The sequence below is a fragment of the Larus michahellis genome, chromosome 3 (genome assembly GCF_964199755.1).
Source record: "Larus michahellis chromosome 3, bLarMic1.1, whole genome shotgun sequence".
NCBI lineage: Eukaryota > Metazoa > Chordata > Aves > Charadriiformes > Laridae > Larus > Larus michahellis.
In genome coordinates this window covers 8008424-8031924 of record NC_133898.1, presented here as the reverse complement: position 1 = coordinate 8031924, position 23501 = coordinate 8008424, and the positions used below count along the sequence as shown (strand labels likewise).

Here is a 23501-nt window from a genome sequence, read left to right as displayed (position 1 = left end):
CTGTTTTTTGGAAGCAAATGAGAAATCAATGTATTTCTGCTTCATTCTGCAGTTTGCCTCTTGAGTGACCATTGGATTGCCTTTCGCATTAAAGACACGCAGATTTGGCTGCAATGTAAGACTTGGAAAATCACTGATGTAAGTGGATGCTTTGCTATTGACTTTACTGAGACCAGTATTTTACCCATCAATATCAACCGCAGTACCATTAGTGGCAGATGATAACACATCGAGTAGAGCCTTTTGGCAGAAGAAGCAGCGAAGTCCTCCCTGGGGAGTGCGCAGATCGAAAGCCATGTAGCTACATGCACTGTAGCTACTGCTTACAGCACCGAGCCCAGGTTAGTAAACCATATATATCGTGAGGAATATTAGCTTGGGCATCATCCTAATGCAGTCTCCAGTAAGCTCTGAGCACAGGCAAACCAGTCTGCCTCAAAAGCCTACGCAGACATACCACCTATGAAAGAGGTAGTACGTGCCACATGCACAAAACTTTTTCAACCATGTAGGCTGAAAAAGATAAAAGGTATCCTCTTAAGCTTGCACATGTTAAGGACTGCGACTGACGTAAAAATGTCTTGCATTGCTAGCTCTGAAATGACTTGTGTCACAGCACTATAGTATCTATTTAAAAGACCAAAATAAAAGCTGTAGAGGGGGCATTTATTCAAGTATTTTATAATGGTGCTTAATTATGCACATGAAGCTTTCCTTAGTATTCCACGTCAACATATTTTTACTAGGAATATCCAGGTTAGAATAAAGAAATTAATGGTCCGACCAAGAGGTGGTATAAATCCCTAAGAAGTACTACACATGCTACACGGGCCATATCACAGATCATCTGACTGTGAGCTAATGGTGTAAACCTACAGTTTCAACATTCTTACTGAGTTTTGCATGTTCAAACTTGAAACATCTACAATGTTTCTACACCTACTGCATGTTTCCTATCGCTACGCATGCTGATGTCCAAGGAAAATTTTGCCTTACACAACCTGGAAATAAAACACTGAGAATAAACTCTTTTGTGTGGATATTCTGAGACATTGTGGGGTTGTGATTGTAAAGCATCTTGCACCCTTGTATTGAATAAGAAATAAGGGTGAAAGATCATGTGACTTTACCAAACTTTCAATGTCTTTGGAAAAATAATTTTTCATCTGAGCATGCTGCAGATTGAGTAGGTTCCTCTGAAGACAGCTGTAGTTTTTTGGTGACATGATCAGGTGATGTGGCACTCTACCTCTAACAGAGGCAACCATTTTAAAGGCAGCAGGTTTCATCTGATCACTTCCGAGATTAGGATTTTTCTGCTCTGTTTCCTGTGGCATCCTGTTCTCAACTGACATGAATTGTTGGCATTGTTCACCTTTTCCCAAGTCTTTTTTTGTAAGTCACGAGGGTGAAATTTTTAGCATTTGCCTATGTTTATATGTACTATTTATAAAGCTATAACTAACAAACATTGTCCTGTATTGACAAGCCACTCTTAATGAGGGAAATACTGCCTTGCAAGGCAGAAAATGAAACAGTACAGCTGTATCTTGTTCACAAGGCAGCGAGTCAACCCAAGAACTAGTTGTAAAATCTGAGGTCCTCAGATTCACTCCTAAATGGCCAGGTTACGCTGACTGTTGAAATCAGGAGGAAATCAGTGGAGAAACAAAAATGAAAGCATTGTCATCAGTTGCGCTGTCTTTAGAAGTCCAAGTGTGTAAACAGAGCTATACCACAATGAAACCCTCAATACAGGTGCTAATCTTGATATGTGGGCCTGACCCTGCCACTTAGAGCTGTGTGGGGAGTTTGAGACCCTTGCTTTCAGGCCCTACTTTCTATGACTTTAAACATCTTTTAATGTGAAGTCCACTTGCTGTTAAAACTGGCGTTGCCAGTACCTCTAGCTTTCTTGCAGAGGCAGGGTCCTGACAACTGCTCTTTTGATGACTGCCCTTCTTTCAATGAACAAGTCAGGTCAGAGAGCTGACACTGGAAAGGGAAAGACTGTGAAAGAACAAAGAAACGCTTTTTCTAAAGAAACTATACTTCCACTAATTCTGAGATACCACTACTTGCCTGCATTTCGTGCAGTTATCGAAAAATGTTGAGTGCCCGCATTTTGCTAAAATTGTTTTTAGAACCACAATAACTAAGATAATAAGTCTGAATTTTGCCCTGGAATAAAATCCCCTCGCACAGGCAGGCAGCCATGACCTGTTGTCCATAGAAGCCTTTTTTTTGGGGGGGGGGGGGCGGGGGCGGGAAAGCAGATAAGAAATCCTGGGAAAAGCCAAACAGCGTTATGGACCAGAATAACACTGTGCTTACAGCCAGTGCAAGCTCTAGAGGTCTGAACACAAACCACACAGGGATACCTAGGGAGAGTCCAATACTGTTTGCTAGTGAGTAAGCTATTATGCTTCACTGGAATTAAAATATTTTTTATTATTACTTTTCTAACAATTTACTTAAATTACATGCAGCCAATGGCAAAAAGAAAAAAAAAAGCAATGAAAAAGACATGGATCATTTCATTTGTATACCCACAAATGTATCCACTTCATTCATTTAGAAACAAACACTTCTGGAACCACAAACAGAAACCTCCTCACTAGCCCCCTGTCCATCTCGAACTCAAGCCAATGCCCTCCATCTTTAATGGCTATAATTGCTGCTCCTATACCCTGCGTGTTAACTCGATCCCTTTAGCCCTGCCAGCAATACTGGCCTTCATCCAGCTCATGTGCTTCTCATGCAGGTTCCTTTGTTATTTTCTTCCCACACCTCCTTTTGCACGATACGCCCACCCTGAGCTTTAGCTGCAGCCTTGCTCCCCTTTAGGTATTTCCAAAGCCCTGCCTCTACCACCATGCCCATGAGGAATTTCTAATTGAGTAGACATAAGCAAATAAGAACATCTGCTTAAAACAACACTTGCCTCAGTTACAGAAACCCCTCAGTCTGTAGGTCTGCTGTGCTGACAGGCTGTCCCTGAAATCATGCGTCATCGTTGCTGTTGTTCTCGGTCACCCCTTTGCTTACTTCTCCACAGCAGCTCCAGGAGCACTGTGTCAGCTCTTGAAGGCAGAGTATTTTTTATCACATCCTGGTACAGCACCTGGTGCCAGAGGGGGGTCTCATTCCAAGCTGGATTTTTACAGTTTATGGTTTAGGATAATATACTGGTAAGCTCTGGCCACTGTGTTACCAGATCAAGTAGTTTGTGGCAATGCAACCCCCTAATTACGACTGTCTAGCAAAACTATTTTAGATTTTCTTCCACTGCTTCCTCAGCTCACCCTAGATAACTTCTTCAGCTGTATCTTGCCACCTCTCCTTACTTCTGAGTGCCAGCACCAGCTCTTGGTGCCAGTGTTCCCTCAGGATGGCCGGGCTGCAGGCCCTGGGGGCGGGCTGTAGGAGAAAAGGGATGGGGAACCTGCTTCAGCTGTAAAACTCAGCACTTTGTTTATCTTTGTGGGAGTTTCATGCTTTTTTTTTCTTGACACAGAAGAAAACACTTCTCATAAAATCAAGAGGAGAAAGGGAAAACTGGTATCGGGCACACACCGACAGCAAACGGCGGCGGACAGAGGAAGGCACCCGGTGTCACTGAGCTGTGTAAGGGCTGGAGGGAGGATATTCCGTGAGGGAATCCCGCACTCCTGACTGCTCAGCTTGCGTTGAGCCTCCTCCACCACTCACTTCAAATAAACCTCAGCTGCAATTTTGAGAGAAAAACTGTGAGAGTGTGAACCTTCCAGCAGCCTCTGAAACACTCTTTTTTTTTTTTTTTTTCTCTTCTCCTCGTCTCCGCGTGTTTCTGCGTTGAAGCCAGCAGGCCCGGCGGGAGCGGGGTGACGACGGGGGATTTCCTTCTCGCCCATTCAATACATGTAGTAAACACAGGCACGCCGAGCGCGGGCATCCTCCCCGAACGCCTCCTGCCCAGCCCCGGTGCGGTACGTGTATGTCTCTGCACCCGGGCGGCTTGTAGAGCGGTACGGTACCGCCGGGCGCGGGGGGCGCCGCGCAGGCCGAGCTCCGCGCCCGCGGCCCCGCCGCCCACTTGCCATGCGCTGCCCGCGGCCCTGCGCGGCGGGGGGAGGCGGGTGCCCGCGTCCGGAGGAGGAGGAGGGGGGGGAGCGCGGCGCGGCGCGGCCCGCCCAGCCCAGGCGGCGGTGGCGGTCGTGGCAGCGGCGGTGGGGTTTCCCCCTTCCCTGCCGCGTTTCTCCGCGCTGCGGAGGCCGCCGGGGCGGGGGAAGAGGGAAGAGAAGGGAGGGGTGGGGGGGAGGGAAGGAGGAGCCGCCGCTGTGAGGCGGGCGGGTTGCACACACGCACACAACACACACACACAGATACACACACACGCACAGTGTGCGGAGGAGGAAGAAGGAGGAGGAGGAGAGGGAGGTCGTCGCCTCGGCGCAGCCCCGGCACCCTGCGCAGCGCGGCGGGGCCGGCGGCGGCGCCCGCCCTGCCTCCCGCCCCGGCGGCGGCTGAGGTAAGGCGGCTCGTGAGGGGCTGCGCGCGCGGGGCGGCCGTTGGGGGCGACCGTTGGGGGCGACCGGGTGTGGCGGCGGCATCGCGTCCTTCACGGGTAGCGGCTCTGCCCGTCCCTCGGCTCCGGGCCGTAACCTTGGGCTACCGGGGCAACCGCCGGGGCGGCTCTGCCGGCTCCGGCCCCCCCGGCCTCGGCTCACCGGCCCGCTGCCTCGGCGGGTACGGGCGTACACACACATCTATGTCTGTGTGTACGTGTGGGTTTTTTTTTTTTAATATATATATATGTGTGTATATGCACACCTCTGTATGTGTGTGACTGGTGACTGAACTGTTCTTCTCATCTTCACTGCCAGCTGTGCAGCTCCCTGTAGTTTCTGAGTGTATCCGGATTTTGTCAGTGCTGGGCGGTGTGACAAATGTTTCTGTGTAGTTAAGTATAACTTTCTTGTGGTGGTTGTTTTTTTTTTCCACTTTTTCCCCCCTTTTTTATTTTTGTTTTTCTTTTCTCTCTCTTTTTTTTTTTTTTCCCCCCCCCTCAGAGAAAGGAAGGCTCTCCTCTGAAGATCATATTTATTTGTTTTCTTTCAGATGTATTGTAAGGTCTCTCGGGATGCAAGTGCTTGCGATGCCTCTCGGTGTCTGTACGTGTGTCACTACACAGATGTTTTTAAATCACTCAGTGGTAATCTTCCAAGCAAGGTGCAAAACCAATGTTTCCATTTTGCTGGCAAGGCTGTGCACCGTATCTGATGCATGACTTTGAATTATGTGCAGTCAGACACCTGTTACTTAATCCTGTTTATCTTTTCCAGTTACAGTTATCCAGCCTTGGTCTTCTTTTTTTAATATCCGAAAATAAATTACTAATATTCTTTTATGCTGGCATCAAGTAAAACCCGGGGAATCTAGTGTGTTTGTGAGGTATATAATGTGTGTTTGTTAGGTAATACTTTCTCAAAGGGAGATGATTTTGGAAAGTTATAGAATAATCTTTATCTCTAGGGGAGTTTATATAATGTTAAAGTGTCCATGGGGATGGATCTGTACAAAAGGCGGGCAGTAGGGGCTACACAAAATCAAAGCCTTGCACAGTATCAATCTTCAGTACAGCGTGCATCATGTTCTCTTAATATGTAAATAACATTTATGTTTTCCAAACTTCACTTGATGTTGCACCATGGAATTTTCAGTTTAATAATTGGACTTAATGAGGATGCTGGAGAAGATGTCGCATTTCTGATTCTGCAAGAGGATGGAGTAGGTTCTTTTGTAACACGTTTGTGTTGGTGGTTGTATTCTGTAGTTTACTTGAGCAGTTTTAGCAAGCTAGTGATATTACTCGCTTTAGGTTATTTTCTCTAACTTCTGAAAGAGTAACGTCGACAGGATTTGGAGGCTTTCTCTGGATGAAGGGTACCTAATATTGCTATGCACCACAAAATAATTATTGTAACATACAGCTGAGCAATTTTGTATTATACAGAGACAGTTTCTAAATACGAGCTGGGAACAGATTTATTCCTCTCTGCAACTGATAACTTCATAAAGTAATTAAAAATAAATGACAGATATCAGGGATGAGAATTCTCTTCCACAACCGTTAATACCACTCTGCCTGTCAGTTTTGATTCATCTCGATGATATCACTAAAAACCAGTTATTAATATGAAAGTCAAACCTTTGGTGAAAATATAACTGCGAGTAGCTGTCAAAATAAAATTTTAAGGTCTGATTTCATTGCTGGATGTGGATACGTACTTGGTAGAGTAACAATGCCTTTTATTTTATAGACATGCGCCCACGCACAGGAGCTTTGTTCTAAAACAGTGTTTTCTGTCATGAATTTATGCATAACCTACACTCTCTGCTTTTCCTTAGCATGCAGGGAAGAAAGAACCGTAAGGGGGAAGGGAGAGAGACCAAAAGGGGGAAGAGAGAGAATTCATATGAATTTCCCTTACTGACAGAGGAAACACCTCTTTGTTATATATCACCCCAAATCACTGGTTGTGTTCTGCTTTCACCTTTTCTAAAATAATGGTGAGTTGTTTGGGCTTGATTGACGTTGCTGACTTCTGTTGCAGACTTTGGCCATTTGTTCCAGTAATATCTGGCTGTGATGATGAACTTGGGGCTGTGTTGTGAGTCTGTCAAGTATTTGTTACAGCTTTGTAGGAACTGATGGCTTTATTTTCACCAGGTCTGCATATACTGTGTTGAAAACCTGTAGGGGTATAATTTCCGCACTTACTGAGATGACTTATTTTGTAGTTCTTTTTTGTTTTTTAACTTGTCATTTTTGTGGTCTGTTTGCATTGTTCAGTGGTTTGCTTTCCTTGGTGGTTTTAACAGCTCAATTGTTATTCCTTCCTGTTCGTAATTTACGGAAGACTGAAGTCTGAAACAGCTTTTTAATATTTTCCTTAAAATTGAATTAATCCCTTTTCCAGGAGAAAGGGACAGAGGAATACTTACCAGAATTTTAAAAATGAGAACAAAAACTTAATGCAGGCATCTTATCTAAGAGTGTCTAGTTATGAAAATTGATACCTCATCGATTTTGGAGGAGGCTGGTTTCCTCTGTAGTTTCAATCATTTGTCCCATTAGATTTGGGGAGTTGTTGTAAATTAGTTTAGAAGTGAAATTTTCCAAGTCATAAAATCTCTGGTTGGTTGTTAGTAGAAATCATTATTAAAGGTTGCATAAGCATTATTTGCAGGATGGCTAATCAGTAGCCTGAGCTAAGTTCCATTCTCTAATAAATAGATGCATTGTGCTACTTCAAAAATTGCAAAATTGATGGCTTGAGCTCATTTACTGGTTTTGCAAGATATATAGTACATCCAGTTTTGGGAAGACTCTTTGATGTCTGCAGAAGTTGCACATAGTGGAGATGTTTATGACCCAGCCTGTTAACTCTTCAAAAAAATTTTTGATCATGCTGTTTAGGGCATCTTATTCTTATGAAAGATGCATGCATAACACTTACCACATCAAAATTACCTATCTGCATACTTCAAAGGCTGCAATAAGTTTTATTCAGTGGGACTTTCTGAGAGCAGGCTTTGTGGTCCTCTTGCTGCTGCAGGAAAGTATGTGTTGACTCTACTTTGCCGTATGATGCCGTATTCCCAAAGATCTGACCTGTAGAGGGATTGAGTGTATGGGATGGCAGTGGTATAAATTCTGAAAATACTGTGCTTTGACATTAACCAGCCTGCTTTGCTTATGTTCCTGCCCTGTGAGCACTAAGCTATGAAAACCCGTCTTGTTGGTCCTCACCCATCTTCTTATGGTAGTGGTTTCTGGAAGTTTTGTAAATATGAATAAAGAGGCTTGTGAAACTGCAGAAGAAGACAGATTCCCAGCCTTTCTGGAATTTATCAATTAATTATGCCTAGTAGTAGCTTCCATGTTCCAGGAGGATGTGCTGATGTATCTGAGTGTGTAGAATAGGGCCATAACATGGGGAAGAGTATCAGACCAGCCCTTTCGCAGCTGTCCTCACAGTGCTAATGCCGGGACTCTGTAGTTTTCAGGACAAGATGCTCCCGAGCGGCTTATGCAAGGCACAGAAATAGATGGTGCGGCACACTTGTGGCTCTAGCAGTTCCTCTCCAGCAGACTTCTGGATGATGAGTTGTTGATCTTTCCCCTGTGAGGTTGTCACTGCTGGGATCTTAGAAGAAAATCAATATTTACACCCCCTCCTTTTGAAGACCTGCATCAGCTTATATAAGGTAGTGAAGTGCTGTGATTTCTTTTGTCAGTTTTGTTACACAAGTCATTCTAGGTATTATCCACTGAATGAAGAACTCATTAAAGCTGTACGTGTGCAACAGCAAAAGAATCTTGATTTTTGGAGAAGAATGAAACAAAACTCTGTCTTCCTTTCTACTGAAGAGCCCAGCCCTTAGGCAGACTGTTACGAAGTCATACTGTCCTGTTTGCCCTGTTATTAGGCTTGGATGAATGGTATTTGTGAGTGGTTGTAATATTTTATTTCACCTTTGGAGTTCTAAGGAGCACCAGTTGGTCTGTCACTGGAATGGAACCTGTTCCTGGGGAGCAGTGCAGGTATAACTGAAAGGTTAGGTTGCCGTAATGTAGTGTATCTGCTCATGAAAAGGGAGAAAAACAAGATCTCCAGCTTTTCAGGCCAGTTGCCTTTTTCATGGTTTAGGATTCTGTGGCAAATGAGGTTATTACTTTGGTCTCTCTGTGGCTTCCCATTCGTTTTTGTTGCCGGTTACTGGTGTTGAGCTCTGTCTTGATCCTGTCCCACCAATGGCTAATAGCTGGTTGTGGGACAGACAGCATAGATCACGAAGACCATAGATACGGCATGGAGCAGTCTCACTTGTCCTCCCCTGTTTAATGACCAGCTCGTTTAATGAGTAGGTGAATCCATAATCTGCTTTTCTGCAATTGCTGCATGCTGTCTGATAGAAAATCTATCCTATAACCAGTAAGTGCTCCTAGTTCCTGATGTTGTGTCTATAATAACAAGTGGTCAAAACTTGAGTTAAATAGGTGATTGGCAGCTCTCACACATCTAAAGTTAGGGCCTTGCTTTCCATTTTCTATGGGTGCTGTTACTGTACCATCATGAGGCCTTACACTCAAACAGTTAAGGGTCACTCTGTTGGTCTTTTCTCAAAATAAGAGCTTATTTCTTTAAGCGGTAACAGTAACTGGGAGCTTTAGGCAAATGAGGTGAGATGGTCTGCTTGGAATGTGGTCTATTGTAAGGTCTGTTTGTGGAGTTCTTTAAATTAGTGTTGTTGAAGTAACCACGCACCTCTGCCCTCTCATTTCTGAGAAAGCTGGCTCTATTCAGTTGACTTTGGGGCTCTCAAATTGTAACTCTCTTTGTGAGCTAACCTTGCAACTGGCAATTGTAGAAGACCATGAGAAGATGTATAATGTTATAGATGCTACGTTCAAGAGTGACTTTTCAGATTGAATACTCTACATTGTTCCTTTCCAGATTTACTGATTTACTTGAAAAGTTTTAAGCTAGGCTTGCTGCTTGTATTCCGTTGTTTTTATGTGTAATACCATCTGAAAACATGAAGAGATAAACAATTTACAGATGTCACCCACCTATCAAATAGTTGTATAAAAGCGTTTTCTATCTGCAGTTGGTCTAGCAATCTGCCATCTGAGAGAGGGTATATATTCGACCTCAGAAATGTTTGCATGCACTTTGGTAAGGAAGCAATGGGTATGAAAAAGGTGGTAAAGAGCAGGCTATTTATTCTTGAAGTTATAGATAGATTTCCTTTTCTAACAATTTCTATATTGACTTGAGTACACATGCTCCTGCAGACTGGAAGCAATCAGTCAGGAGGTTAGTGACTAATAAAGGGGGCAAAAAGAGTAAGAACTTGAAAGGTTAATAAGAAGCACGTCTTGGATTCCAGTGATGTAGAGTTTCCATGATCCTGTGAACAGTGTGATGTTGTGGAAAATCACAAGTAATAAGGAAGGTCTTGTGAGATGTAAGCTGTGGTTTTGGGCCAGATAGGTTGGATGAAAGAGCTTCTCATAATAAAGCAGTAATTTTAACTCTTTGATCTTTTAGGCTGTTCCAAAACTCTACAGGGTTTTGTGTTCCCTTTTTTCTCTTTCTTGAACATATTTATTTCCCATGCCTGCAATTGCCACGTCTCTCACATTTGCTTTTTCGTTTTCCTTCCTAACCTTGTGGAGATGTTCATCATTGATGTTGCTGTCTGTGGTATACTTGTTGCACGTACAGATCTCTACTCTCCTCTTAGCTGAGGCTCTGCTCTGGATACAGGATGCTCCCCCCTATCTGTGTTGCTAAAAGGAAACACAGGGAGGAAAGGAATTGATAGCTGTAGTAAAAGTCTTTTGTTTTGAAATACACAAATTGGGATAAAAGTTCTTAAAAAAAATCCAGCCAAATAAAAAAAAAAAAACCCAAACCAACCAAACAGCAGTTTTGAATATCGATACCTACATGGAAGTTGCTGTTTTTGTTATGTAGACGTGATAAGGACATGTTACTCTAATTCCCACAGGATTCCCCTCAGAAAAGAGTGAGTGGAAATGGAGGATGAAAGCCTTATTGGGAAGTATGAAACAGAGCCGTGGAGTGCTTACTGTGGTGGTGCTAACGTGTTCTATTGAACCAAACAGAATTGATATAATTCTCTTCTATGAAGGACCCTGATCAGGGAAGGAAAAACATTTTTGAAGAAGGGGGAGAGATGGGGTGAGAGCCTGATGAATTCACGGTAGGTTTGTTTGCAGAACGACAAGGAAACACAACTGCTAAAGGAGAGGTTGGCTGGCACGGTGTGGTGATGAAATAAACAGTGTATTGCTCCTAAATCTTGACTGCAAGGCAGACAGGGGCTGTTGGATGATTTGATTTTATTATTTTTTTTTCAGATGTAGTTCTTGAGGATTGGTGCGGATTAATTGGGCACTCTGGTGGATTCAGAGAGCTGTACTGCATGTCTGACATCAGCAAAGAATAGACTGAGTAATTACTGCTTTCTGGTCTTTCAGTCTGTGTTATTTGTGTGCCGCTTCCCTAGCAAAATATGCTTAGGAATAATTGTCATACATTAAATGACAAGGGAAGATGGAATGTGATTGCAGGTCTATCAGATCAGCTTGCAAATTAGGTGCTGCAGTCTGGTATAAGAGCTGTTAGTCGCAGGTAATGTGAATACTTTGACATCACTGCTCAGCTTGTAATTTTTGCATTGGAAATCTCCTGTATCTGCATATGCTGCAGGTGCAGGGGAGCTCTTGGAAATTCCCCTCAGTGCGTCTGCCGTCTCTCACATGATGCGCTTATCGGCTTTGATTGGTGAATTCCCATGCTGAAGCAGAAGGTGGGGGTTTCTGAAGGCGGGGAGGAGAGGAGGGGAGAGATGTGACCTGGGAGAATAATTGGGGGCTCAAATAGGATAGTCAGAGTGGGGAGGAGGAGATTCAGCTGCCACTTGTTGTCCTGGGGTGATGGTGGTGCCACATTCTCCCAGGCACAGCAGCTGGGGCTGTGAGACCCTGACAGGCTCTTCTGGTTGCTCTAAAGCTAGGAGAAATAGCTTCCACCATACATCTACATTTACGCAGGGGAAGGACTGTTGGTGCTGTAACCTGTCTGCCACAACTGAACTGATACAGTGATTGTTTCCAAATCTTTCAAATTTGGCAATATCTGGCAGAGTCTGATTGTTCTTTTTGCTGATGCTCTGGTTTTGAGCTACGAAATACATAGTGGCTTTTTGTTGATCTGTGAATATAGCAGGTGGCAGGGAAGAGAACTGACTTCTGAGAAGACCTTGGCCCAGGTCAGAATAAAACAGACCTAGTTTTTTAGTTGCAGAGGTTGCTGCTTCCCTGCATGCAGATATCACTGGTATAATTTTGCTAACTTCAAGCAGACCCTCTTCTACATGGATGCATCCTAAAGCATTATGTATGTTTGGTGCTGTGTGCTTTTTCTATTTTAATTTTTTCTTGCCAGACTGAGAAAATACTGGAATCAACATATTTGCCTAGCCTGGCCCACATGTATTGATAAAATGGTCTCCTTTGAGGTATTCTAATGAGCACATAAGGTTAACTTTGAAAAGTCATACAAAAATAGTTTGTGTGCCATTTTGTGTGTGTCTTTGTAGAAGAAAATGTTTTACAGTACAATTAGTCTTTGCATCAGGTAATGGCGCTATTTGCACTGATTTTATGGGCGTGATTGCCATCTCTTCCCTTGTTGGATTAATGAAGACTGACACCTTGGAAGAAGCATATGGTACTTACCTCTCTCTGGTTAAAAAGCTGGTGTAGTGCTGGTGACCTTGGTAACCTGTATTGGTACTTTTGTAATTGGGTGCATGGATTGCACTCACAGGAGAGAGTACCCCACATGTCTATTTTGCAGACTTGGCTGTTAATTATCTTTACGTTGAAAAAGAAAGACAGCTGATGATCTCTTCATTTTCTGGGGGGAGCTGGTAGTAAAGATGTACAGGTACAGGTGGACAGGAAAAAGAAACAGCAGTATCAGTCCTTCTGCATTTTGGGTTTACCTCTCCAGAGAGCTGTGGGATCATTACTGTGGAGAAATGTTGAGTGTTGTTCCTGTTGCATGTTTTTGTTTGGTTGGTGTGGAAGATATAATTCTTGATTTCTGCTAGTCTGAGTTAATTTAGAAGGATTCTTATTAATGAAGTCTGTACTGCAAAACTGCGGTCCCTGTGTGGATAGCGGAATCACAGCTCACTCAGACCTTTATCTCATAGTCCAGATCACATATAAAAACTTAATCACCATTTCTCTGCTGTATCTTCATTTTCAGTGCCGATCCTTTCGCTGAATTGCAGCCTAAGAAAAAATAAAATGTGTTGATTTTTGGCTATGGTAACAGTTCTACCAGTTGATTTATTCAGGGTTTTTTGTTTGTTTGGGTTTTTTGGTTGTGGTTTTTGGTTTTTGTTTTTGTTTTTGTTTTTTATAGAGGTAGATAAATGATGCTCTCCAAGTTTTGTGCAGATCGCTGTGTGTTAGTTTTGAACAGCTTTCCTGTGGTGAACTAAAAGCCTTGGATAACGTAAATGCATTTCCAGATGTGGGGAAATGAAAAGTATATGTTAGCAGTAATTCTTTGCTATACACACACTTGTATTTATTTTGTAAATGCTTCTTGTATTTTAAAACACATGAGGTGAAACCAGTACTTACATGAGCAGCTGTGAATTGGCATGAAGTAGACAACTTCTAAAAAAGAAAAAGTGACCTTTATTACTGGGAATGTTTTTGGTTTTGGTTTTTTTTTTTGATGATGTTTGTGACACTTTAGTTTTCAAAACTGAATCAATCTGTCAAGAAATACATGCTCTGGTTCATATATCTTTGATTTATTTATGCTCGGTTAAATAAGCAGTGTCCTGTAATCTTCTCGGATCTCATCCTGCTTTCACTTCTAATTTATCCTTGAAAAGACACTTCTCACTTGAATTTGGGATAACCATCTTGGTTCCCCACAGTAGAACTGAGGATGAATATTGTGAAAACAAAGATGTAATCGCAGCTCTCGGATGTCTGATATGTTAAAAAAATCTATTGAATAGATCTGAAATTAGACAGATATACAGGTAGTACTTCAGGTAATTTTGAATCATCAAATGATTGATATGGTGAGTAGTTTTCCATGATTGAGCAATGTTGAGCAATGTGGCGATTACTTCAAAGCTTTTGAAAACTGGAAAACAGATTTTGAAATTCACAAGTAGAAATGGCAGAGGGAATTACATTGCTGTGTTAACCATTACAGTTAACCATACAGTTTTAAGAAGTTGGCTCTGTCCTACTGGTATTTAGTGTCAGAATCTTCTCTGTGTATTCTAATGTAATTGTCATTCTCTCCTTTTTTTTTTTTTTTTTTTTAAATGGAATTGTTTTCTTTGCAGAACACAATCTTAGTACAACAAAATAAGAGAGATTTTGCGGTCGTCTATAGTTACATTAGCCTTTTTGTGGGCTTAGTTTTTGAACTATTTTTTTTTTCTATTCTCTTAGTATCTGAAAGAATAATCTCTGCCTTTAGCAGCTTTTAAATACTCATGAAGACCTTCATGAGTATTTTGAAATTTTAATCAAAACTTGGATTGTGAAGGTGTTGTTTGGTTCATCTGGAAGTATCAGAGTAAAGTGTCAATTTTGTTAAGAGCTATAAACCTATATACCTTAAAGTTGTAAAATTGTAGACCTACAGTATTTATTGGGTGAAGTAAATCTCTTCGTTAAAAGTATGTGCTCCTGTATACATGAAGTACAAATAAATTTCTGGCTAAGTTTTGTTTTGTGAGGGTGTTTTTTTTTTTTTTTTTTTTTTTAACTTTTTTTCAGAAGTTTAAGAAAATATAACACTTCTGGGTTAATTTTAAATCATGTAAAGGAATTCTTATTTAAAAATGACCTAAAGTGGATGAATCTTCTTTCCCTCCCCCCCTTCTATTTCTTCACACTATCATCGCATTTTGGGCTTTAGAAACTAGAGAGTATTGTCTTAATGGCTTCGGCAGGACGTGTTTTGCTTAGCTGTGTAGTCTTCAGTTCAGCTGGTAATTAGCACATCTCTTAATGACTGAAACATAATTTTAACAGAAGTTGGCTCTTCGTGTTCAGCAACGTCTGTTGACAAAACGCAGGTGTTACGAGCATGTAACCTAAGTCAATTTGAGCCTTGTATTCAACTCAAAATTACCGTGCCTTATCTAAGGTGCCTTTTGGAAGGTTGTTGCAATTTATCTGTTCTCTCTTACTGTAGTACTACTGCAACTGGATTTATGCATCTGCAATTTTAATAAGCAAGATTGATAGGCCAAAATTGTGTGTGTCCACCTACTGGTGTATTCCTTTCATTGTTAAAAGGCAAAAAACCCATAGAAAACATTACTGTATGAGGAGTATACCACTGGAGATGTGGTTTGTTCTGCTCTCAGTGCAGCTCATTCTGAGCAAAGCCCATGAGATGAGGATTGGTGAGATGGTGTTCTTTGAAGAACTCATGAGAAGCAGGGTATATAAACTTTATTTCAGTCTTATATTTTTCATTCTTGTTTGGGCTTGATACGGTAAGTAGCTCTGTAGTTCATGTCTAGCTCTGTGCTACTAATATTGCTGTCCCGTTTGGGCCTTGCAAAAGTTAGAGCAAGTCACTTAATTTTTGCTGTCCTTGTGGCTTCCCATCTTCAGAAAGAGATTTTATGGTCACCTTTCAAGATATTAGTAAATAAAGCCTGGGTGACACTTTTCTGCAGTGTGTTTTGACATCCTTTATGAGTGGTGCTGTAGTTGCTGTTGATTGTTATTTTTCTTGTACCAGCCTACTTGCTGCCTCTAAAAAGTTGTCAGTTGCTTAATAACATGCAGAAGCAAAGCAGAAGGCGGGAAGTGGAGAGGGGAAAAAAAGAAAGGCGGCTATACTATTTGATAGATAATCAAATGCCTTCTGTTTTGTTGGTTTTTTTTTAATCTTGAAGTTTGACCTGATAAAAGAAAGGTAACCAGAATCTAAATAGTATCAGGAATTACTTGGCGGGAGGAATGTCATCTACGAGAAGTAAAGCTGACCTGGGTACAGCACGCTGCAACAGTACAAACCCAGCCCTTCACAGCTTGAAATGTGATTGAATCAGCCTGTCTGTTTTGCAGGTGAAATGCTTCATTTGCCTTCATTAACGGTATTTGACAGTATCCTATTGGCTGTACATCCAATGGGGTTCCAGTTATTCCTTACAAAGTGAAGTGTATATCCATGAAGTTGTCTCATGATGCAGATGCTTCTGACTGTATCACGAGGCTGACATGGACTTTGCTAAAAATGCTGTTTTTCAGAAAAGCCAGCCCCCTAGTTTGTGAGATCTGATGTCAAAGGCTGCACTTTTCCAGGATGGAGAGAAATTGCTGGGATTGTAGATTACTATACTGAGGCTGGTATAATTTCTTATAAATAAATAAAAAGGGATTTTTAGCTTAGTTTCAGCAGAGCGAGGAGGGGCTGTCAGGACACGTTTGATCCTGTAGTACTAAAGCGTGGTAGTGTTACTGGGTAGAGTACCTAACCTGTTGTGACACAGGAGGGATAGGTGCCCAGCCTGAAAGCTCTTTCTTTGCTGTTTGGTATTGGTTTGGTGATTCCACCATTTAGCTCCCTTCCTCCCATCTTCTGGGCATAGGCATATCTGGCTGCAGTGGACTTTTAAAATTAAATTTCTCTGTTCTAAACCAGGACTTGGGTTAAATACAGTAAGACGCACACAGCCCCCCACACCATCCCCATTGTTCCGATTATTGTATTTTTTCAATACCTATCTTAAATGATAGTGCCTGACATGAAGGTTTGTTGTCTTGTGAACAACGGGATACACAACAGCCTTCAGCAGTGCCCATCAGAACAACGTGCACGGTTCCAGCTCAGCCCTTAAAGTATGAACTGAAGTACAGCACAATGTAAATGTCAGTCCAGGAATGTGAGGTAGGTTTGGTATGATCCCTTAAGGATTCTTTCTTCATGTCCTAAATTGCAAGGTTTCTGGGGCAGGAACTATCCTTGCATTATTTATTTTATAGCATTTATTACAATGCAGCCTTATTTTATTTAAAAAAAAACCAAACAAACCAAACTGATTGATGCCCATTTGCCGATACCCCAAATGAGATAATACACGACAACGTGGTGTTTTTAATCAGAATATATATACAACACCACTTTATGCAAGTTAAGAAGAAATGGCATCCATGTTATTCAGTTCAGCATGCTGAAGTGTCTAAAGGTATAAAGCAGCTTTCAGAATAATTACGACAATTTTGTATCTCTTTATATTCCAATTGTTGAGACTTTTTTTTTTAATGTGATAAGAGGGCTTACAGAAGCCTGCAGCGTATGTGTTAGCAACAGGGATTCTGGTAAATTACTTCTTGACCTTGACTTGCAAATCAAAATGTAGCACATCAGGGACATGGACATACTCTACCAGAACAAACTCCCAGGAGTGCAGCTTAATGTATGGAGCAAGGCATTGCTCGTACTGCTTAGATTGACGTGGCATGCACTATTACAGGCTGTTGTCTTTAATACCTTTTTTAAGGAGCAGATCCAGTTTTGATTTATAGCCCAGCAGTAGCAAAGTTCCATTCTTTTCAGTTTTAGAAGTGTAGTCTGATATAGGATATTTATCAAGCAATCTTTTTTCATAAAATCTTTGATGCCAGTCTTCCAGAAAAAATGCAAATATACCTCTTAGTGTTATTTCTAGGTATGAGGGTTCCCTGTCTAAACCGTTAAGTCAGAGCATAACTCAGGAGCACCATTTCCCCCTTTTTTCTTCTTTTTTTTTTTTTTTTTTTTTTTAGCAACTGTATGGAGATAGTCTGAATCAGCAAAGCTTGCTTAAAGGGACATAAAACCATATACAGGTATAAAAAAATACTATTTTTTGTTTTTCAATGAACTGAAGTAGCAGCCGACCACTGAACATCCCTGTCAGTTTTAAAACTAATTGATATGGATCATGCTATTTCTGTTTCATCCCTCTTTCTTTCAGTTCTGTGAAAGGCAACAAAGAACAAACCCTGAACAAACTCGACTGCACGGTTGGATTAGAAAAGAAACAGAAGAGACTGGTCAGAAATTGCAATCTAATGTACGAAGCATAGATCTAGAAAGATGTTTCAGCTATGCTAAAAATTATTTGACAGTTCGCAGGCTTACAACGCTCAGTGATCTAATAGTGGTTCTGGAATCTTTTTTTAGGCGTTGTACATACTTGTTAAAAATGCTCCTTCCCCCAAAGAATTTGTAACACCAGTATAGGAGGAGCCTAGAGCTGGACGCAATTTTTAGTATACAGGCAGTAGAATGTAAGTGTGAAAAAAATGTAATTACACGTGGTAAAGATCAGCCTAACAATTCAGGCTGCATGTTTTAATAGCTTTCAGTCAAGTGAGACTTCAAAGTTATTGACTTCTAAGTGTAGATTTTTACATCGGACAACTTGGTACTGCCCACTGTCATAAGAGATGTGTTTCGGTAAAGCCGGCAGCGTTGGGCCCAGGATGTTTGCGCAATGAGGCTCTGTAAACCTCTCCTGCAGATGTGTAATGCTTTGATCTGTTTACTGGACAAACAAAAAATTAAACTGTCAATTGTTTGGGAGAAACCAACGGACAGGAAATCTGGCTAGCTGTATCAGATTTTGCCCCAAGAAATTGCATCAGTTTTAAAAAAGAGGCATTGTACTTGCAGCTTAATGTTTAAACCCAGTGTCAAAATGTTATGGCAGAATAATGCAAACCGATAATGCAAATGGTTTTCTTGGGTGGATTTCAACTCCAGTGCTAGTATCTGGTACAATATATTTACTTTCTTGCATTGAAATACCATGCTATTTACATCACAATAATACCACTTTTAGCTGGCCGGTTGCAGCCAGATTCAGTGATAGTAATCAAAATTGTTTTGAAACGTATCTCTGTTTATTACAGTGTAAGTTTTTCTTTTATAGTTCATATTATTCAGTGACTAAACATGTTTACTTTGAAGAGGGTGTGTGTTCTAGGTGGGTAGAAGCAAAATCAAAGTGTGTTTAAGCCAGCTGTAATTTAATTTCAGCTCTGTACGTTTTGTTGAGACAAGAAAAGCTGCTGGCACTTGAGCTTTGCAGTGCATTATGAGGTGACTACCAGGTAGATTCTCCTATGGAATTAAAACAAATTGGAAAGCAGAGTGAGAAAGAGGAAGAGATATTTGTATGAATGGAGTGTCTGTGGCCTATGGTTTGCCATCCTCTGTTGCTTTTGTTGATGGTGTCTGGTTACGTAAATGTCTTCCCACCACTTCTTGAACTTGCAGCAAAGCGGTTTTGTTGTGGTATAACATCTGCTCACAGAAAAACGGTTGTAAATATACTGCTGCATGTTCACTGTGCGGCCCAGTAAGAAGGAAAGAAGGGATGGAAGGGAGTGTTCTCTAGAAGCACAGATGGCTTTTGTAATTAATAATGTTTGAAAAATAGTTTTATTTTGTTTTTTTAAAAAGTATAACTTAATATGGCTGCCCAAAAAGGGACCATGTGAAAAAGCTGAGTTCACCTACTTGGTACATGTGGAAGAGTTTGCTTTCATGAAACTTTTCTGGAGGAACGTACCCCATATGATCAGCTATGTACTCTCCCATGTGTATGGGACAAACAGGTTTGGATAAAAAGGCATGCCCGTACTGTGTTGTTTTGCACTGTGCAGTGTATCTTGAATTATAACCAATCCATAATTATCTCAGTAAATATTCAAAGGGAAAAATAATGCTGCTTAATGCCTTCTCTTGTTGTTATGGAGGACTGGGATAATAAAAGAGGAGATCAGAACACGCTATGTTGGAGTTGCTGGCCTACGTTTCAAAACATCAATGACAAGAAGCAAGCTCCCAGTTTCTGGAACACAGGGCACATCCCAAAAAGAATGCCTGAGCTGCAGTTGTATATCTATGATGATGCTGAGCTTTCCCTGGAGACCTTAGACGATTGCATTTCATCTTAGTGATTTAAAGTGCTGGCAGCTGGTGGTTTGCTGGCCTGAAAGCCAGCCATCCTCTTCCCATCTTCTCACCTGCTGCATGTTGCCCTGGCTTTGCATTGGAGTCTAGGATTGCTCCTTCATTTCTGTTTTCTTTGGATATGGTGAGACACCCCTAAACTTTACTCTTAGTTAGAGTGCAGTTTTTTATGAAAATAATTGATTTCATTGTCACCCAAGCAGAGTAAAAGCATTTGCCCGTAATGGGCCTGGATTCTTTGTAATGCTGTAAATGAAGTCTTGGGTTGTTAATGCTTTCATCAGCGGTGAGTAATTTCATAGACTGAAAATCCCTTAAACTGCACGATAATTTTGGTTCCAGAGAATTACTATAGGTGACTGCAAAAGTAGAGGAGTACTTTTATTTTTTTTTTTTCCTAAAACATGGGTAAAACTATCTGCAAAAACTTTGGGATAGTATATAGTTGTTACATCCAAGATACCCTGAAATTCTGTGACTCGAATTGCAGATTTACATCTACAACTGATGAGAGTTTGTGCTGTTTTATACTGTACAAATGCTGCTGCTGTTTATTGCTTGCCTTAGATTATGTGGTTTTATCATATAAATATAATTGTTTTCCCCATAGAAAAAAGTCCGAAAGACTTTAGTATTTACAAATAATTTTGGAGGGTGCACTTAACTATTGCCGATCGATACGTTTTTCATAAAGTAGAATTTCTGGGCTCCAGATTATTTGGAGTGGAATTTCTCTGTGGAAATAGTCTGCCTGTTTCAGGAATTCAGTGTGCTGAATCTTGCTCAGCAAACCCCAAGAAGTACTTTTCCTTTTCAATTTGGCTACATGCACCCTGATCCCGAGTTGAACTCTCTTGACTCATGACTGTGTGTTGGATGTGGAACTGGCACTTAAGTGTGTATTGTGTGTGGCACTAGCAGCAGGTTGTACGCTTTCTTTGTTTAATCAGTTTCTGACTTAACTCAGTGAAGCTAAATGCAACAGTCCTTAACAAAACCATGTGTGTTTTATGGATGTGATTTCCATCTTGGTATTCCTTTGGCAGAAATGGACGAAATGTTACTTGGTTGTGTGGATTTTGTTTTGTCTTGTTTTTTTACTGTTCCTGAAATTATTGACCAGTAATTGTGTTTGGCTGTGTATTTAGCTGTTTCTTTTCTGTGTGAATCATCCTGTCAAGTTTTTATTTACTGTGCCCCCGTAGTCAGTGCCAGCCAGGTTAGCGTCAGTGAAGGAAAAGGTGCAGAGTTATCAGAGGCTGCTGATCTTGTGGATTCGTCTGTGAAATGTTCCAGAAAGATACGCCAGAGGCTCAAATTATGTAATGCTTTGAGCAGGAAGCCACCAAATTGTGTGTAGAGTGTGTCACCAGCAACAGACTGATGTCCCTGGCAAGGCTCCACTCCAGGAAGGAGCTGAGGTTTCTCTAAGGCTTCAAATGAGAATGAACGATTTGACAGCATGGACCTTGCTGGAACAGCTTGCCCCGTGGAAGGCAGGAGCTGGCAGGGCACAGAACATTGCTTTGGTGAGTGTGGTTTCCTGGCCACAAATGTGTACCAGCTGGCACCATCTTATCACAGACCTGGCGTTAGAGTGCTGCTTCCCCCCCCCCCCCCCCCCCCCGCCGAGGTTTTTTTTGGTTTTGTGTGTTGGTGTTTTTGTGGTTTTTCTGGGGGGTTTGAGTGTTGTGTTTTCTTCCAGATCCTGAAAAAATAGCAAAGTTAAGAAAGGACCTTCTTAGAAACTACACGTGCAGATTGCTGCGTAGGGAATTTAAATCTGAAAGATGTTAAAAATTGTGTGTCTAAAAATAACTAGTAAACAGATAAACTATGGTTGATGTTCCTTTTTAGCACAAAATGAGTGAAGGTTTGGTAGGTAATGACTCTTTCAGGATATATTGACAGACTAAAATTGTCATCTTTAAATTAAGATTCTAATGGACTTTCCTAAATTGGGCAGTTGTACTTCACTTTTAATTTGAATCAGGCAAAATTTGAATCATTCCTTATTGGAATTCTAAAGTTTCGGTCTCCCAGTGGGTAACTCAAGGAGGTGCTCTTTGTCCATAGCTGAGTGTCCACAGGTAGGAAACAGTTATAGACTTGTAGAAGTATGTTTCTGTCGGGTTGTTCTCCCTGATGGCTTCAGAGAACAACAGGTGAAAAAGAAACTTGGATGTTAGATCCCTGTTGATGAAAACTTGTTTTCTGTTTTAAAATAAGATTAAAAAAAATAAATCTCTTGACAAGCCCAGAGTCTCAATGAAGGCTGTCCATCCTTTTGAAAGATTATCGTGATTTAGCTGGGGGTTATGAAAACTTAAGTCCTTTCCCAGTAGGTTATTAGGGGGTTATTAGGGGTCACATGAAGGGAGACGGGGGGCAACCCATATGGTATGTTTAAGGTTGATAGGAAAGTTCAGGTGTCTAGTTGAGAATAAAGTCTTGCCTTACTGAACAGTAGTTAAGAAATCTGTGTTTTGGCCAATGATGAACATTGGCCACTTGAGAATTTGATGCCTTAACACCTATTTAGGTGATCAGTTGAAACAGAGATTGTGTGGTATCTATCTGGTTAGGTGCTCAGGAAGTGAGGAACATAAAATTACTAATCCTTTGCAAAAAAAGTAGGTATCAAGGCACTTAGGACCAGCTTATTCACCTCTTTTTAAAAATTATTTATTTGTTTTGTGTTTTTTTTCTTTGAAACAGGAGAGAAATTAAAATTGTAGCATGTTCCTATTAAAGTCTTTACAGATTGCTCAGTGTTTCTGCCTGTTTAACTGAGACTGGACTCTGGCTCTAAGTGTTTCCCTCAAAGAATTTACAGTCTTACTAAAACGGCCATTGGAGATTTTGAACACAAACAAGCTTCTGAAGAAATACTTAGCTGGTAAAAAGAAAAAGATTTTTGGTATTTGCATAACGAAAAAGAAACCAGATTTTTCTCTTTCATTAAATTTATGAGATTGTACTCATCTGTTTACATGGAACATGAGAAATTTCAGAGCCCAGTGGAAATTTTACCCAGAAAGCTGTAAATGATTAAAATCAGTTGAGAAACAGATTCTATTTCTGTTATGTGCATTAGGTATGGTATGATGCTACTGACTTCAGTGGAGTTGTGCTGGATTTCACACTGATGTAACCGTGTTGAAATTTGACCACAATCTGCAAGAGAACAAAAATATCTGAGGTATATCTCTCATTGCAGACTAACAGAGTAGCTTGTATGCATGAAAATATTTTGGTAATGTCTTTGTTTTTCCAACAGAAACATGTTTTGAATAGTGAGTTTATTTTAGCATTAAGTTGGCTTTACTTGACCCCAGAAGTAAGTGTAAGGACGCTTTTGTGTGCAGCTGCGAGGTGGTGGAGACCCAGTGATAGCTTGTCATGCAATTATGAGCTACTGAGGACAGCCTGAAAGTGCACTAGCAAAATGAGAGAGCTTGAGGCATTTAAAAAAATAAAAAATAAATCATCAAACAAAGGCACTGTGTAGTCTTTTACTAGAAGAGCGCGGTGTCAATATTTAATGAGAACAAAGTACCTAGCCATCATCCTCTCAGAGTTGCTATTTATGTTTTGGAAAAAACTTCTGTTTTGGAAAAACTTCTGTTTTAATGGAAGTTTTTGGCAACTTTGGGAGAATTTGGCAGAACGGGAAACTATTTTCTTTAACTGCTCTCATTGCTGTAATTGCGATTGCCATGGTTCTCGGTCTCTCTAGTGTACTGCTCGGGGGGGGGTTATGCACTGTGTGTTGTCAAGGCAAACGCTAGACCTGCAGCATGCTCTGGCCTCTCTCGGCCGAGACGCTTGTTTTCTAGAACCTCCCTTTTTCTAATCTTGGCTGAGGCTTTTTCTCTCCCGCCCACC

At 41.1% G+C, this 23501-nt stretch overlaps 1 protein-coding gene across 3 annotated transcripts in view; it reads left to right on the top strand.

The window, feature by feature from the left end:
- The first annotated feature begins 4307 nt into the window (after nucleotides 1-4307).
- PLCB4 (phospholipase C beta 4) overlaps nucleotides 4308-23501 on the top strand; it is a 206245-nt gene continuing 187051 nt past the window's right edge. The window contains exons 1-2 of one of the 3 annotated variants that reach the window (XM_074578484.1): nucleotides 4377-4510; nucleotides 22711-22815. The gene's annotated coding sequence lies outside the window, so the exon portion shown is untranslated. Of the gene's footprint in view, nucleotides 4511-22710; nucleotides 22816-23501 lie in introns of all 3 variants that reach the window. The other 2 variants (XM_074578483.1, XM_074578482.1) reach the window with 2 other exon arrangements.